The 15,359-nt window shown below is 38.8% G+C and overlaps 1 protein-coding gene across 9 annotated transcripts in view; it reads left to right on the plus strand.

Moving 5' to 3' along the window:
* The window catches only part of TSPAN4 (tetraspanin 4), a 797,106-nt gene that overhangs the window by 341,580 nt on the left and 440,167 nt on the right, over nucleotides 1-15,359 (plus strand). Inside the window, exon 1 of one of the 9 annotated variants that reach the window (XM_087950834.1) lies at nucleotides 13,003-13,027. The exons of the other annotated variants lie outside the window; for them this stretch is intronic. The gene's annotated coding sequence lies outside the window, so the exon portion shown is untranslated. Of the gene's footprint in view, nucleotides 1-13,002; nucleotides 13,028-15,359 lie in introns of those variants that run through there. 9 annotated transcript variants of the gene reach the window in all.

Here is a 15,359-nt window from a genome sequence, read left to right on the forward strand (position 1 = left end):
TTAGAAACCACATAAAAAGGCATCAGTAAGACATATAGTTTTAATTCAAGGGATTTACAAGTGAGCTTTACATATACTGTTTACATTACTGTTTCCTGACAGCTAGAACAATTAATCAGTGGAACAACTTACCTCCAGAAGTTGTGAATGCTCCAACACTGGGAATTTTTAAAAAGATATTGGATGATCATTTGTCTGAAGTGGGATAGGGCTTCCTGCCTAAGCAGGGGGTTGGACCAGAAGACCTCCTAGGTCCCTTCCAACTCTGTTATTCTTTTCTGTCCTAACTAGGGTATAGTTTTGTTTACAAAGTAAGTTTTATTTTACAAAGCTTCATAGCCACTACCTTGGCAACATATACAATTATGGTTTACCGTACAATTAGCCAGATGTTTAGACTGGGTTTGGCATTTTATCCACCTGTCGAGTCCTTCCCAAGGACCTGGGTTAGGGAGATATTAATGTTTGATGATGTTAAGGGGTATCGTCACAGGATGTAAGCTGTTCTGAGTAAAGCTGCCTTTTGCAACTGACTGATGGTGAATACTGATTATTATTATTGTTATTATTAGCAATAGGAGCAGTTGCTCTGGTTAAATGATAACAGTTTGGCTTCCCTCAACATGTGCATTTGCTGTTGGGGAGCAAGGGAAAGGAAATGACAAAAAGTGCATTGTGAAACTGCCACAGAAATTCAGCCCTTTCTCTTCAGACATTGTCATGTTGCATGCATGTGAAGGACAGAGTTTGTGTGCTGACCTCATGACATCTTTTGTCATTTGGACAAAATCTTGGCTGGCTGCCACTAAACAGCCCACATTTATCATGGCTGGCCATTGTAGGAATGTTGAAATGTCAAGAACGTAAATTATCTGGTTTTGCTTTCACTCTTGTTTCCTTTTTCCTTTCTGTGACCTGCATTTTTATACTGTAAGCCTCAAGACAGGTGATGTCTGAAGAGGCATTCAGTATTATGGGTGAAGTATAAATATTTTAAATAAAATAATAAATAACGTGCTTCAGACTGTAGCTAAGCAAATGCCCATATGACCTTTTTTATTGGTCTCATGAATAGCTTATTTCTAGCTTGCCACTTCAGTATTATATTTGACTGTTTCTTTACAGAAGGTTGGTTTTATTGCTTCCTAATAAAGTGGAATATTGTAGAATATTGTTGAATGAGTGTGAAATACTGTTGGGTTTGTCACTTGATTTATTTCTGAAGACCATGAAGGATGTTACTGATGTTAATTTCAGAAAAGGCTTAGGAATATTAATTCCCCTATCATCTTGGAGTTAGTTAGGCATGACATCATATGATTTGTGACTTCTTGCCAGCTTTCCCATTGACTTTGCTTGAGGCAGCTGGCAGTGAAGGTTGCAACTGGCAATTAAGTGACTGTTGGATACTGCAATGTCACATTTTTGTCCCAATCGCCAAGGACCTGGATTGCAATCATATGATTTCAGGAGCACTGCGATGACCAGAATCTTGAGGAGCAACCATAAGTCTCCTTGTTCAGTGCCATTGTAACTTCGAATGGTTGCTAAATGAGTGGTTGCTGAATGAGGACCCTCTGTATACTGTATATAGAATGGTGTTGTTGGTCCATAAGAGAGACAGCAGACTGATTCTTAGAATCAGGTTAGGTGTTCCAGTTTATTTGAATAACCTACTGCTTTTATTATTTTGTAAAGTGAAGACATCATCACACATGTCAAATGAATTAGAGCTTGTTCAGGTTAGGATAATGTAGCTGTAGCATTGCACATCAGGTATAGTCAGCATTGCGAATAGGAGAAGAGCAAGAACAGTTTTCTCATGTTTGCTTTTTGTCTCCTTGCCTTCCTCTTTTTCCTCTTTGCATTATTACACCATTTTGAATACAGAGACCACACTCTAGAATTGGATGTGGTCCAGTGGTGGGATTCAAAAACTTTTACCACTGGTTCGGTGGGCACGGCTTGGTGGGCGCACTTTGAGTGCGTGCACACACTTTGCATGCATGCGCGTGCCAAATGCGCACTTTGCACAGGCGCAGAGGCATTTGCGCAGGCACAGAGGCATTCTAATTCACCTCCAGAAAGCCTGCAGGATCCCGGTCGCTTCAGCCGCTGCCGCGGGGCACTATTCTGTGCTGCGCTTCAAATTTAGAGGATAAAGGAGCCCGGGCGGACGGGCGGGCCCAACAACAGAGCCAGCAGAGTAGTGGAGAGAACCGGTTCGGTCTCTGCTGCCCATCGCTCCTACTGGCTCTCCAGAACTGGGCAGAACCGGTCGAATACCACCACTGATGTGGTCAGGGCAGTTTTAAAAGTTTAAGCCATGAAATGGATGCCTTAAGCAACTGCTAGGCTTAAGTTACCATTTTACATTCCTATTCTATTCTGTTCTGTTCTATTCTATTCTATTCTATTCTATTCTATTCTATTCTATTCTATTCTATTCTATTCTATTCTATTCTATTCTATTCTACTCTACTCTACTCTACTCTACTCTACTCTACTCTACTCTACTCTATTCTAAAATGTACTCCAAGCAAGATTGCAAAAAGTCATACATTTTTGGTTCCCTTTGGGAGAAGTGGGTTGACAATAAGAATGTCTACGGTTTCCAGGTTGCATAATGTACATCCTTGCCTTAAGACCCCCCCCAAAAAAATCTGGCACTCTTAACTGCCCCTCCTTTTACTCAAATTTCAATGGGCTGAGGATTATGATTGATTTGGTGTCAGCTAGTAGATAAGGAGAATTGCACCTGGATGTCCCTAATCTAGCATCTTAACCATTACAGAATGTTGGCTTTACTAACCATGTTGCTCCTTTGAGAATCATAGTTCATGTATTAATGATCTGTTGTATTGTTGTGAATTGAGATGTAATTGACTCTCATTATAAACATGTAATTTAGAAAAACTGAATGTAATAAACTGCATCTCGATTTCTCTATAAGTAATTGCTCACTTCAGAATGTCATTTCTTTCAGTCTTTTGTGCTATTCTGTCTTTTTTAAATGAATTTTAAGAGCAAACTCACTGGAATTTTTTCTCATTTCTAAAACCATTTAACTTTATTCTGTCCTGAGCAAAGTATGCAATAGGTTCCTTGATTTTAATCTAATTTATACAGGAATGAATGGATTGCTGCTCACTTACTAAAACATATGAAGAAAGGTTACAGGAACTGGGCATGACTAGTCTAGTGAAGAAAAGGACCAGGGGAGATATGATAGTAGTGTTCCAATATTTGAGGGGCTGCCACAGAGAGGAAGGAGTCAAGCTATTTTCCAAGGCACCCAAAGGCCAGACAAGGAATAATGGATGGAAACTGAACAAGGAGAGATTTAACCTGGAAATAAGGAGAAACTTTCTGACAGTGAGAACAATCAACCAATGGAACAGCTTGCCCTCAGAAGTTGTGGGAGCGCAATCACTTGAGCTTTCAAGAAGAGATTGGACTTTCATCTGTCAGAAATGGTGTAGGGTCTCCTGCTTGGGCAGGGGGTTGGATCAGATGACCTACAAAGTCCCTTCCAACTCTGATTATCTGTTATCTGTTACTTCAGTCTTCTGAAGCCAGTCCAGGATAGTAAAAGAGGAACAGATCCACCCAGCTCTACAGAAGTGAACCAAGAATGCACGGGATCTTTCTTTCTTCTAAAATTGGCTGTGCCTTCTGGAAATCATAAAAGCATCTTGCTATTTCAAGGGTCACATATGCTAAGCATAGGAAATGTAATAATATTTGCAGAAGAATCTTTCTGTTGCACAGTTCCAAAAATTCTTTTGGAAAACGTACAGGATGTCAGTATTGGAATATTTGACCATTTTTTTTACATTTGGATGGAGGGCTATTGCTTTGAATTCACTCAGCATTTTGCTTCATCTTCATCCCTATAATTGTGCCACAATTATAATAGTTGCCATTACTGCTACTGAAATCTCAGTGTTTTTCCCATATTAAGTTAGGTACATCTAAGTAGTTCTGTTGACACAGTTCTTGTCTGTCTGGTTTCTTTGAACCTGTCATAAATCTGATCGTTATACTGATGAAACCTCTGAAAGAAAGCCATGAAAAAAAAAATACATAAAAATATTTTTTTTCTTTGATGTATCCTATCTCATGGAAGGGTAGATCTAACTTCAAGCTGACATGAATGCATGTCTATACTGTAAAGCTTGGGAAATTACTCTTTTCCCTATTAATTGTGGGATAGAGACACATTTGTGTGGAAGTCAGGTCAAAACAATGTCATGCGGAGAGACATCGGAAGAGAAGTACAACAGTAGTAATTTAAATGAAGCTTGGGGGGAAAAAATGTATTCTTTAGTCTACAGAAGTACAGATATGTGTGAGCCAAAAACTCTGTAGGCACTTGGCCTGTGAAGGAAAGGTGTACAGCAGAAAGTTTGGGTAGATTGTCTAGATTCTTCATACTCGCACTGAAGAAAATTTAAGTATAATTTGACAGGCTATTTTTGTTCTTTTTCTTTTGTTTCTTTCTGTTTGTCTTCAGAATCTAATTATGTATACATCTTTTCTCCTATTTGAATCACGCACCCTCACTCTGTTAAATCCCTCTTGCTTTTTGATAAGCTTCTTCAGCTAATCTGATACACTTTTCTCTTCTTAATTAATAGCCCCAAGTTCCTGGTTTGATTCTGTACTGTTTTTGTAAAAAAAAAAAGAGGGTGGAATTAAAAAAAAATAGCACTAAGTAGAAGTAGACTAAGTATTCCTTCAGTCATTAATCCATGAAAAATGTATGTATCCACTCATCAGGACTGGCAGCTCAGTTCCAGCAACAGACACCCAAGGATGTAAACAGCCAAATCGAACAAGATTTCAAGTGGAGACTCACAAGATTTTGGCTAAATTATTTATTCATATATTTTTTTATTACACTATTCAGTGATTGATTTAGGTGTTGCCTAGGTTGATGAGAAAGGCTGCACAATCATACTTGCCATTTTAAAAGGTTGCTGGCCTCTGGTATATGAAAGCAAGGGGGAGATTTCTTTGCAAGGACTTTTTCTATTTCTATGTAATAAAATAAAATAAGAAAATGCAATTCAGGTAGTTGTTAAGCAAATCACTGCAGTTGTTAAGTGAATCATATAGTCATTAAGCAAACCTGGCTTCCCCATTGACTTTGCTTGTCGAAAGCTGTGTGGGAAGGTTATGAACGGTGATCACATGACAGGGGAACTGTCATAAATACATGCTAGTTGCTAAGGACTCAGATTATGGTCACATGACCATGGGGATGGGACAATGGTCATAGATATGGTGAAGTATAGAAGGGACTCCAATGTTGGAGCACTGGTAGAGTGTTGTGTGTGATGGCATCTACCCTGTTTCCCTGAAAATACGACCTATTCTGAAAGTAAGTCCTCGTTTGATTTTTTTTGCACATGCACCAAATATAAATTCTACCCTCAAAATAAGCCCTAATTAAGATCCTGCCCACTCTAGAGTGCACAGGTAAAAAATTAAGCTAGGGTGGGGGTAGAGGGTGGAACTACCCTACCTTTGGAAAGTTGTAACCAGGCCTTGTACACCCCGACACCTGCCTTGCTGGCCCATTTCTTCTGCAGCCAGCAAGGCTGGCAAGGCTTTCCTGAAGGCCTCTGTGGATGATAACAAAGCTCTGGATTGATCCAGAGCTCTGTTACTGGCTGCAGAGTCCGTCAGGAAAGCCTTGCCAGCTGTAGAAGTAGAAGTTCCTGAAGGCCTCTGACAGTGAAAAGGAGGCCGGGGGTGACGCGCACAAGTGAGGTTAGTCAGTGGATGACATCCCCGAAAATAAGACCTGGTGCCTTTTTGGTGCCAAATATATATATATATATTAGTGCAGCTTGGCTCGAGTAAATGGATGGCTATCATTTGTTAGGAAGCTAGGTATGATAGCCATCCATTTACTCGGAGCCAAGCTGCACTAAAAGCCTCCAATACAGGAACACAATGTTGCCAGCCAACCAAGACAAAAAAAGCCACAAAACAGACAGAAGATATTAGAAACACCAATCAAGCAGAACACAGCAAACTCCAAGACCAATAAACACAGACCAAGACTCCCAACCAATCAGGATGAAGAAAAAACCATTCTGGCACAGCAGTAGGCTAGCCCCAAATTTAAAACTGAAACAACTGTAATAGTCTGACTCACAGACGAACATTATACAGAAGCCTGATGATGGCAGATGAGATTCTGCCGAAACGTTGCTACAACTTTAAAAGCACAACTATAATGACTTGGGAAAATACCCGAACAAAGCTGCATACCACACATGTAAGTACCCGTGAAAACTTAAGAAAACACACACACACCACACACACACACACACACACACACACACACACAATATATATATATATATATATATATATATATATATATATATATATATGGATCTTTGTTATTGGGTTTCTCCGTAAGATTCAAAGTACGTTGCGAGGTCGCCATCTTCAGGCTGGTGCTGCTAGTGCCATGTATGCCAGTATGTATGTATACAAGTGAGAACCTCAGAAAACATATATATATATATATATATATATATATATATATATATATATATATATATATATATATATATATATATATATATATATATATATTCATATTTACAGGTACAGGTATGTAGGTCTAGGTGTGTTCAGGTCTTTTCCCATGTAAGATTAAGAGTATCTTGGTGATGTTTCGGCGAGGTCCCACTCGCCATCCTCAGGCTGGTGCTTTTGGCTTCGTGCCAGTGCAAGCAGTGTGTGATTGGAGCTGCCGTCTCTCTGTAAGTACTGATGGTGGGGGCTGGTGTGCTGGGCTGGTTGGCTGCGCTGCTGCCTCTTGATTGGTTGATGGAGTTGATGTTGGTATAACGGGCTGTGTGATGGCCTTGTGAGTTTTGTTGTGGAGCTATCCTGGATCTTGTGCTGTAATCTCCTGGGTCGTTTGTTTTGTAGTGATCTTTATTCCATTAGCCTCTCGTGTTTTAACGGATTGGGTAATGGGTTGTGTGATGGGCTTGCAAGTTCTTTTGTTGTGGTATCCTGGGTCCTGTATTACCAGTATTTATAGAGAGACGGCAGCTCCGATCACTCACTGCTTGCACTGGCACGAAGCCGAAAGCACCAGCCTGAGGATGGCGAGTGGGACCTCACCGAAATGTTGCCAAGATACTCTTAATCTTACATGGGAAAAGACCCGAACACACCTAGACCTACACACACACACACACACACACACACACACACACACACACATGAATATGACAGGGTCTTATTTTCAGGTTAATACGGTATGAGTGCCACATTGACAATCCTGACCTTAGAAGAAAACTGCTTTATGAAGCATACATCCATAGCCTCTCATATGGAGAATACTTTCTGGGGTTGGTTACTCTAATCATTAGGAATGCTGATAAGTGAGTACTGCAAAGGGCATGCAAAGTATATTGTCTGAGTTCAAATGCCCTGGTGTACCACATTTTTCAAAATCTTAACTTTGTGAAGTGATTGCAATTAATGAAGTGATGATTCCGTAGATCCCTCTCAGTGGTGTCGCTTATTAAAGAGGCACTGACTTCCTTTGCATTTACTTAAATTGCTTTGCTATTGCCTGAAATCATGCTCAGTTTTTGGAGTGGATGCTTTTATTTGTATCTCTTTTAGAGGTAGAGAAATTATGTTACTGTAGAAATAGATATGAGTGAAATCTTATCAATGATTGAAGGAGTTCAGTTGAAGAAGGAAAGTGCAGACAGGATGCTGAGGAAAATAAAAATAAAAATCTCAGGATAAAATATTTACTGTAGCTGGTCTTCAATTGTGGAAATATGGAATAATATTTGTAAATATTTCTCCCTTTGGGTTTTTTTCCTATTTTTTTTACAGAAGTCTGAGTATAATAACTAGGGAATCATTTAGTTATAGTACAGGAAAGTATTGGCAATTTTAGTTTCTTGTTGTCATATTCTCTTCATATCCTGTTGTGCTCAATATACCACATGGTGTAGAAGCTGCAACATAAATCCTTGACTTGGCAATAGAAATTTCATCCAATTACCTTACTGACTGATCTTTGTTACACTTCATCTGGTTTTCTGATTTCATTTCAGATTGGCTAACATCTGTTCTCCAGTGACAATGGCAAGCATAGATATTTATAGATATTCAGATAGTTGCACATGTATATACACATAATAAATATGCACTCCAGTATAATCAATTGCAATTTCTTATGCCAACTGTTATTATACAAGAAGTGAGTTACCATTGCTTTCCCCCTTGTTGCACTGCTCTTTAAGATGGCTGAAGAATTGGGGGAAAGTGCAACGAATTAATTCAGAAGGCAAACATTCCGGCAATCATTCAAAAGTTGAACTTGTTGACTCGACAAGCTCAATTTTGAAAGCAATCTCCTTTAGAGTACAGAAAGGTAATAAGTTAGGAATCTACAAAAAAAGACTCCATTTACAAAATGTCAGGTAGGTGGCGTTTATTTTCAGCAGAAAAACCACATTTTTGTTGTCAAAATCTAGACATTTTATTGGAGCTGATCCTGGGCTATGCATGTTATGGAAGAAGAAGGAAAAAAAACCTTCCAAATGTTGACTTGCTCACACCCCTCTCCTACAGTCAATGTTTCTGAACATTATTTTCATGTGAATAATGGATATCAAGAGTGCTGTCTCAGATTTTTTTAGGTGCATATATTCCATTCCTTTCTCAAAGATCAGACTAAGGCTGTGCAAGCCATTCCAAAGAGGTGCTTCAAAGAGGTACTTCACAATTGCAAGATCTTCCTCTGAAGTGTTAAAAGTAGCTGCGTCCTTCAAAAGACTACATGCCACTGCTTCAAATGGGGTTCTGTTATTTTGGTGTAAATAGACATACCTTCAAACATATTTCTCTCAGGACTGCCAGTGAAGCAAAACAGATGTGCATGTACAAACATGTGGAGACAGCTGTAAATAGCTTTCAAAGCTGTTACATCATCCTGTCAAAGGATGCAGCTATTTTAACCCGGCAAAAAGGGATTTCATTTTGGCTGATGTGCTTTATGAAGCATATTTTTTGAGTGCTCCGATCAATCTTAGTACAGACTTGTAAAACATTAAGTGTTCATACTGGTGTTTTTGTTTCTGTCATCTGATGCATTTAAGCATATTAGATACTATAAGAAATTTTAGGTTTTGGCAACTTATCTTATAGCTAACTCAGATATAATTTTTGTATCTACAGGATAGTATTTTGTTTTGGTTGCTAGTTGTGTTATAATAATTTAAATTGTTGAACATAATTATAAACTGCTTTGTGTTATTTATTGCTGAAATGAAGAGAAAGCCTGTTTATCAAGATGGATGCCTCAGATTTTTATTGTATTCTACGATTCTAGTGGAAGCATTTTTTTTGTTCAGAAAGAACATAACCACTTCCGCAGCTTGCAGATTTAAACTTTGGAGAGGCAAATCCAAAGTCACAGTCAGGTATCAAACGTGAAAGACCCACATGCCAGTTGAAGATCAAAATGTGAATTAACAATTTTTATTATGTCCAAATAAATACAACATAGTTCCTCTTTTTGTTCCCTTTCAAGATCCATTAAAGTGAGCTGTAGGTATCTGGTAGATCAGAGGTGTCAAACTGGATTTCTTTGAGGGCCGGATCAGCACTATAGTTCTCCATGGGCCAGTGGGGAGATGCAGCACTTTGCTGGCCAAAACGGGGCATGGGGTCCTCATGCGTGCCCCCCGACACCCCATTTTGGCTGCCAGAGATACCATGGGCTGGTTCTTTGCTATTTCCAGGCTGGCCCTGTGGGCCAGATTAAGCTCCGTCCCAGGGGCCTTGAGTTTGACACCCCTGTGGTAGATTCTAAGTTGAATAGATAGTATAAATAAAATCTACATTCTTGCTTTCAGAAAATAGGAAATAATTATTTCTTAAAGACCACATTCTCAGTTATTAGGACACATTCTCAGTTATTGTATTTGTAAACAATGAAATGATTTTTTAACATATTGGCATCATCCCACTTTACAATTTATAGACGATGTAGATCTTTCCAAGCCTGAGAATACCAGGTGGTTGCATTTTTATAGGTGTCAAGGGGTATGCTACAGAGGAGAAGTATATAAATAAAAACCTTAATATATATTAAAAACCTAGACAAAGCAATGAATTGTCGACAAATGGAAATGTTAGAAAATACTATATGAGAAGTTATTTATTATTTACTGTCCAAGTATCAAACTCCGAAATAGACTACAGAAGAGAAAAATTAAATCAACAGCAGATCCACTGTGGAGTAAATACATAAATGGCTAACATATTGCCCCATCATGTTCATGTTCTTACTCAGGGCTAAATAGGACATTGTAAGTGATAATTTCACTGATATCATGTGTTGCTCTAAGAGGATGCTTGTTGTGTAGATCATTCTTTCTAATGCATTTTATTGTAATTAAGAATTACAAAATAGGTCCAGTGGCCAAAAACCAAAATGAAATTGTCAACCATCAATTAAAGGTAAAGGTTTCCCCTGCCCAGTTGTGTCCGATTCAAGGGAAGGTCATCTCCTTTTCTTAGCTAAGGGAACCAGTGTTGTCTGAAGACTCTTCCATGGTCATGTGGCCAGCATGAATATACACCAGTGTACATGGGGCACTGTTACTTTCCCACTGAAGTGGTACCTATTTATCTACTGTATTTGCATGCTTTTGAACTCACAGTTATTGTGTAAATGACAAAGCAAAAATGTCCAAAGTTCATATCTAAAGAGAAAAAGCTTTGACTGGTATCTTCCCTCTACAACTAACTGCTTAAACGTTTTAGAGAAAAATACTAAATTTTAAAAAAATACTAGAAAAGCTGTTAATATATTTATAAATCTAAAACACATCTTTCATGATACTGTATTTAACATTTGATCTACAAGAATTCCTCTCGCAACTTATATAATTGAAAGTAATAGAACAATTCACAATAGCCAGATATTCAGCTTTTCAGGGAAAGTGTCAACTTCACAGTGCAGATAGTCCTCAATTTATGATGGTTGTTTTTAAGCATTTCACCTTATCCAAATGCCCATCCCTGATAGCTGTCTCAGCAACATTCCTCTCTCATGGTCTGTATTAACTGTTCAGTCTTTTTACATCTGTTCACTCTGGCTAGTGAACAGATAGCATGTTCTACATGTGTCAATATCTACAAACTTTGGAAAACATTCTGCTATAATGGGATTATGGCTTCTCTATCTAACTGAGGCACAGAGAACCTGATTGGATTGCTAGGAAGAGGGCAGCCTTTACAGGTAATCCTGGACTTAATCATTTCATTAAAAATCATTTGATGAAAAAAGTCATAACCATCCTTTGTATTTATGACTGTTGCAGCATTCCCAGAGTCACATGATCAAAATTTGGGCCCTTAGCAACTGACATGTATTTACAACAGTTGCTGTGTCCCATTTGTGGTGTGATTGCCATTTGTGACCCTCCCAGCTGGTTTCCAACTAGCAAAGTCAATGGGGGTTTGAACCACATGATTCACGTAACAGTGATGCTCTTAGCAAAAAGTGTCAGAAAATCGGATGTGACTCATTCAACAACCGCCTTGCATAACAATGGAAATTCTGGTTTCAATTGTGCTCATAAGTCAAGGACTACTTGCAATTACTCAGGTAGTCCATCAGTGCACATTAACTGGGTGTTTGACATTAGATCTGTATGGCATCCAAGTTATACTGCTTTTGTCAAACTCTTGAAACCATTTGAAATGGGCTTTGATGTTCTGTCATTCCCTGTCTGCTTTTTTAAATAAAGAAAAAGATCCTCACACCCATTCCTTCCAGCCCATTGCTTGCTCAGGCCTTCCGCTACCCGGCTGCCTATAAAGACGAGTGATTTAATGCTTCTGCAGAGGTGAGGGAAGAGCTGTGTAAGTTGACAGAGCTAAGCTGATATATAAAAACACCTCCATGCCTCATAAACTTGGCTTATTATTAGCAACTGGAGTTAGATCACATAGAGTCAGAAGGTGAGTTTGAGCCATTACACTTTAATTTGTCTTTGCTTTCTTCAAAGGGGAAAAAAAATGCCCCAGAGGCAAGTTTTTGATATGTTAAAAAGAGAAGGAGAGAAAGGTGCTTTTTAAAGGATTAGCTCTGGGATTAGCCCTAAAAGAGGTGTTGGATTCACATGTTAAAGTCAGAGCAGTTCAGAAAGGGAAGCAAATTAGACCTGGCAATGCCACATTCTCTTTCTTGGCAGGGTTTCTCTCTCTCTCCCTCCCTCCTCCCTCTCTGTTTAATAAGTATGTGTCAGGCAGAAATTTAAGCAGTATTGCCTTTTAACAAAGAGAGGGCAGAAGAGCATTGCTTCCTGATTTGCCCACCCTTGGTATGAAAAACAGCTGAGGAATGGAGACACGATTAAGCCATTCCCTGCTAGGAATGTTTAACTTCATAGATTAAATCCTTGAAACCTTTCCAACAAATAGGATTGGCAATTGACAAAGGTTCATGTTGTATCCTAATGGCAGCCATATAAGCTTTTCACCTTGTCTGATTGTAGGGGAAAGAGGTTAGCTGATTTATAGGGGGAAAGCCTGAAGCTGCTGGTGACATTAGCAGTGAAAATGTCAGGGTCCATAGTATGTGGCATGTCCATATGCTGTAGTATCACAGTACTTAACACTATGGAGCTGTAACCAAAACTTACATTGTTCTACTGTGTTATTTTAAAACACAAATGCCTTACGTGTTATGATGGTCCCATGGAGATCTCTTGAAAAAGCCTGACTGATTACTTAATCTGCTGCTGTAATACGCAAAAACCTTCAGATGCATCGTTCCTAACAGAGATTTGAATTAATGCAGCATGGTTTTCCTGTCCTCTGATTGCTACTCTAGTTGCATGGACTTTGACTCCTCAAATTGGCTGGGAATTCCTCTCTTCTGCGTGTCTTCCCTCCTTTTTGTGGTTGGATTGTATGCCTGCAGTCACTAATAGCAGTGGAGACGGATGAGGTACTTATAAGATTTAATTAAAATGATTATGGAAAAGTAGCTGTTATATTGTTTTTCAATGATTGTTCAGATTACTTTTATGTGCCTTTTGTTTCTCCTTTTTGATGCAAAATTCTGAGATTTTTTTTCCCTTTTAGGGTTCAAGCATTACAAGACAAAGAAACCTTGAAGAAACCTTTAGTCAAAGCAGATGGCGGCGTTTAGCTAACCTGGCTTAATCTTTAGAGGGTGAAAAAGGACTAGGTGGGATCAGACCTGACTATTACTTGGAGGAGAATCCATTGGGAAATCTAGGGCTATAGGCTAAATTGAAAGGAGGGGAGGGAGGAACCCACTCTGAAAAAGCTGCTATGGGTAGTAGGAGCTGAAATTGATCCAAGGGAAACATTTTCTTGTTAAAGAAATCATTACCTCCCCTTAAAAAAAAATTCTCAGGCTCCAATCCATAGTTGCCTAGATTGTTTTTCTCACTTTTTCCCAAGAAAATAGTTTGAAGTTGTCAATGGCAATTGTCAAATTTTGGGGTCATAACATGGTTCTAAGCTACAAAGGTCTACATTTTACTCTGGTATCATTGGCTTTGAGGAGTCCCAATATAGCCCTCAAGCAGAAGAGGAGAATGGATTACCAGAATGAGCATTAACTAATCTATCTATTTAAATGATCATGGGTTTCCAATTAATCTTCATTAATTTGATTCATATGGTGGAAATGGTGACTCGGGTTGAATCAAAGCATATGCCCAGAAGGATTGAAGACTTTTCAAGACTCTGCAGGTGCTATATCTCATTCTCAAGCGATGAGGGCTTCATCATATTTGTTCCTGGTTGCTAACATGATGCAATGTTACTCAATATAACAGGTTAGTTACCACTGTAGAGTTCATATTTTCTGTTCCTGTGTCCAATATATGATTAACTTACAAGTCCTACTTTGTAAAACCTGTCTTTCTACTTATTGTAACCTGTTCACCTGCAATAATTTTAGTTGGTTACTTTTATATTTTAGGAAACCTTAATTAAAAAAAAACACAGAATGGTGGTATTCAAATGAGTCCTAACTTCTGTCAATGACATTGATTCTTCCCCTCCATTTGCAAAGTAACCAGCCACATCTCTAAAACATTGAGGAAATCTCAAAGCAGACTGTCTGCACACTCTTGGCAGGGATGAGCAACCACACTGGCTCAGGAATTCTGGGAGTTGAAGTCCACAGGTTGTAAAGGTGCCATAGTTTCCCACCCCTGCTGATAGGAATTACAATGGGTGAACCCTAAGTGAACGATCCTTTGCAAAAGCAGAAAATATTTGTGTGTTTTAGTACCTCAGATGAAACTGGGCTTCTTGTGACAAACAGGTTCATGGCATATATAAGCTGTATCCCATAAACGAATAATGTTATACTTTTAGAGTAGCACATGAACTGCAGTGGTATGAACAATTCAAGATTAGGTTGAATGTTAAGATGGATGACATAGGTGTCACGGGCAAGGATGCTGGAGAACAGATTATTCTGAACTCCTTTCTCCTCCAGTCTTTGGTACTTCTGGGTCTTGTTGGGTTTTATCTTTCTCACATGAAACTTTAAGTTTAAGCTCAGGTTGCTCTGCCATTCTCACAAGAAACTTCAAGTTACTCTGCTCATGTGTTCCTGCTGCAGAATTGTAGAATTTATTTTAAGAGGTATCAAGTAAGTCCTATGTAAGAAAAATAATGAATAGTAGCAAAGTGGGGGGGGGGGGGTATTGTATGTGCCCTTAATTTTGCTTGCTTTTCTAAAGTGAAGTAGAGGAATTTTACTTCCTTGAAGTAAGATTCAGCTGCCAGTCAGTGGGTTTCTTCAGGTGGCATTGAGGCAGGGGCATAATGAGGTCATTTGCTTTAGGCGGGAAATATCCCTGGGTGAGCCTTGATCAACTGGGCTGAAATTGAGATGAAACAGATTTCTGGAGTACAGAACCTAGATATGTGGATTTTTCACAATGTGAGATGAAGTTCAACACTTTGCCCTAAATCTAGTTTGCAAAGGATAAAGGAATCTTCTCTTCCGCACCTCAATTGTCTGATCTCGAGGTACATAGAGAAGAAACCAGCTTTCTTCATGCCCCATTTTGCTTGGTTGAAAAATGCAGCGGTAACTGCAAAAAAAAAAAAAAAAAAAGGTATAGAATAATATTTGTGGGGTAGAGAATGAAGAAGAGGGGAATGTTTGTTGGCAGATGATCTATGTTATTTTCAGGTCATGGGCAGTGAAAGAAGATATAAAGAAGTTCTCGGCAGGCTCATGATATAAAAGCAACTGTTAAATTTTAACAGTTTAACTGTTAACAGTA

The sequence above is a fragment of the Notechis scutatus genome, chromosome 1 (genome assembly GCF_049901735.1).
Source record: "Notechis scutatus isolate UNSWTSFEM ecotype Mainland chromosome 1, rNotScu1.2, whole genome shotgun sequence".
NCBI classification, from domain to species: Eukaryota; Metazoa; Chordata; class Lepidosauria; order Squamata; family Elapidae; genus Notechis; species Notechis scutatus.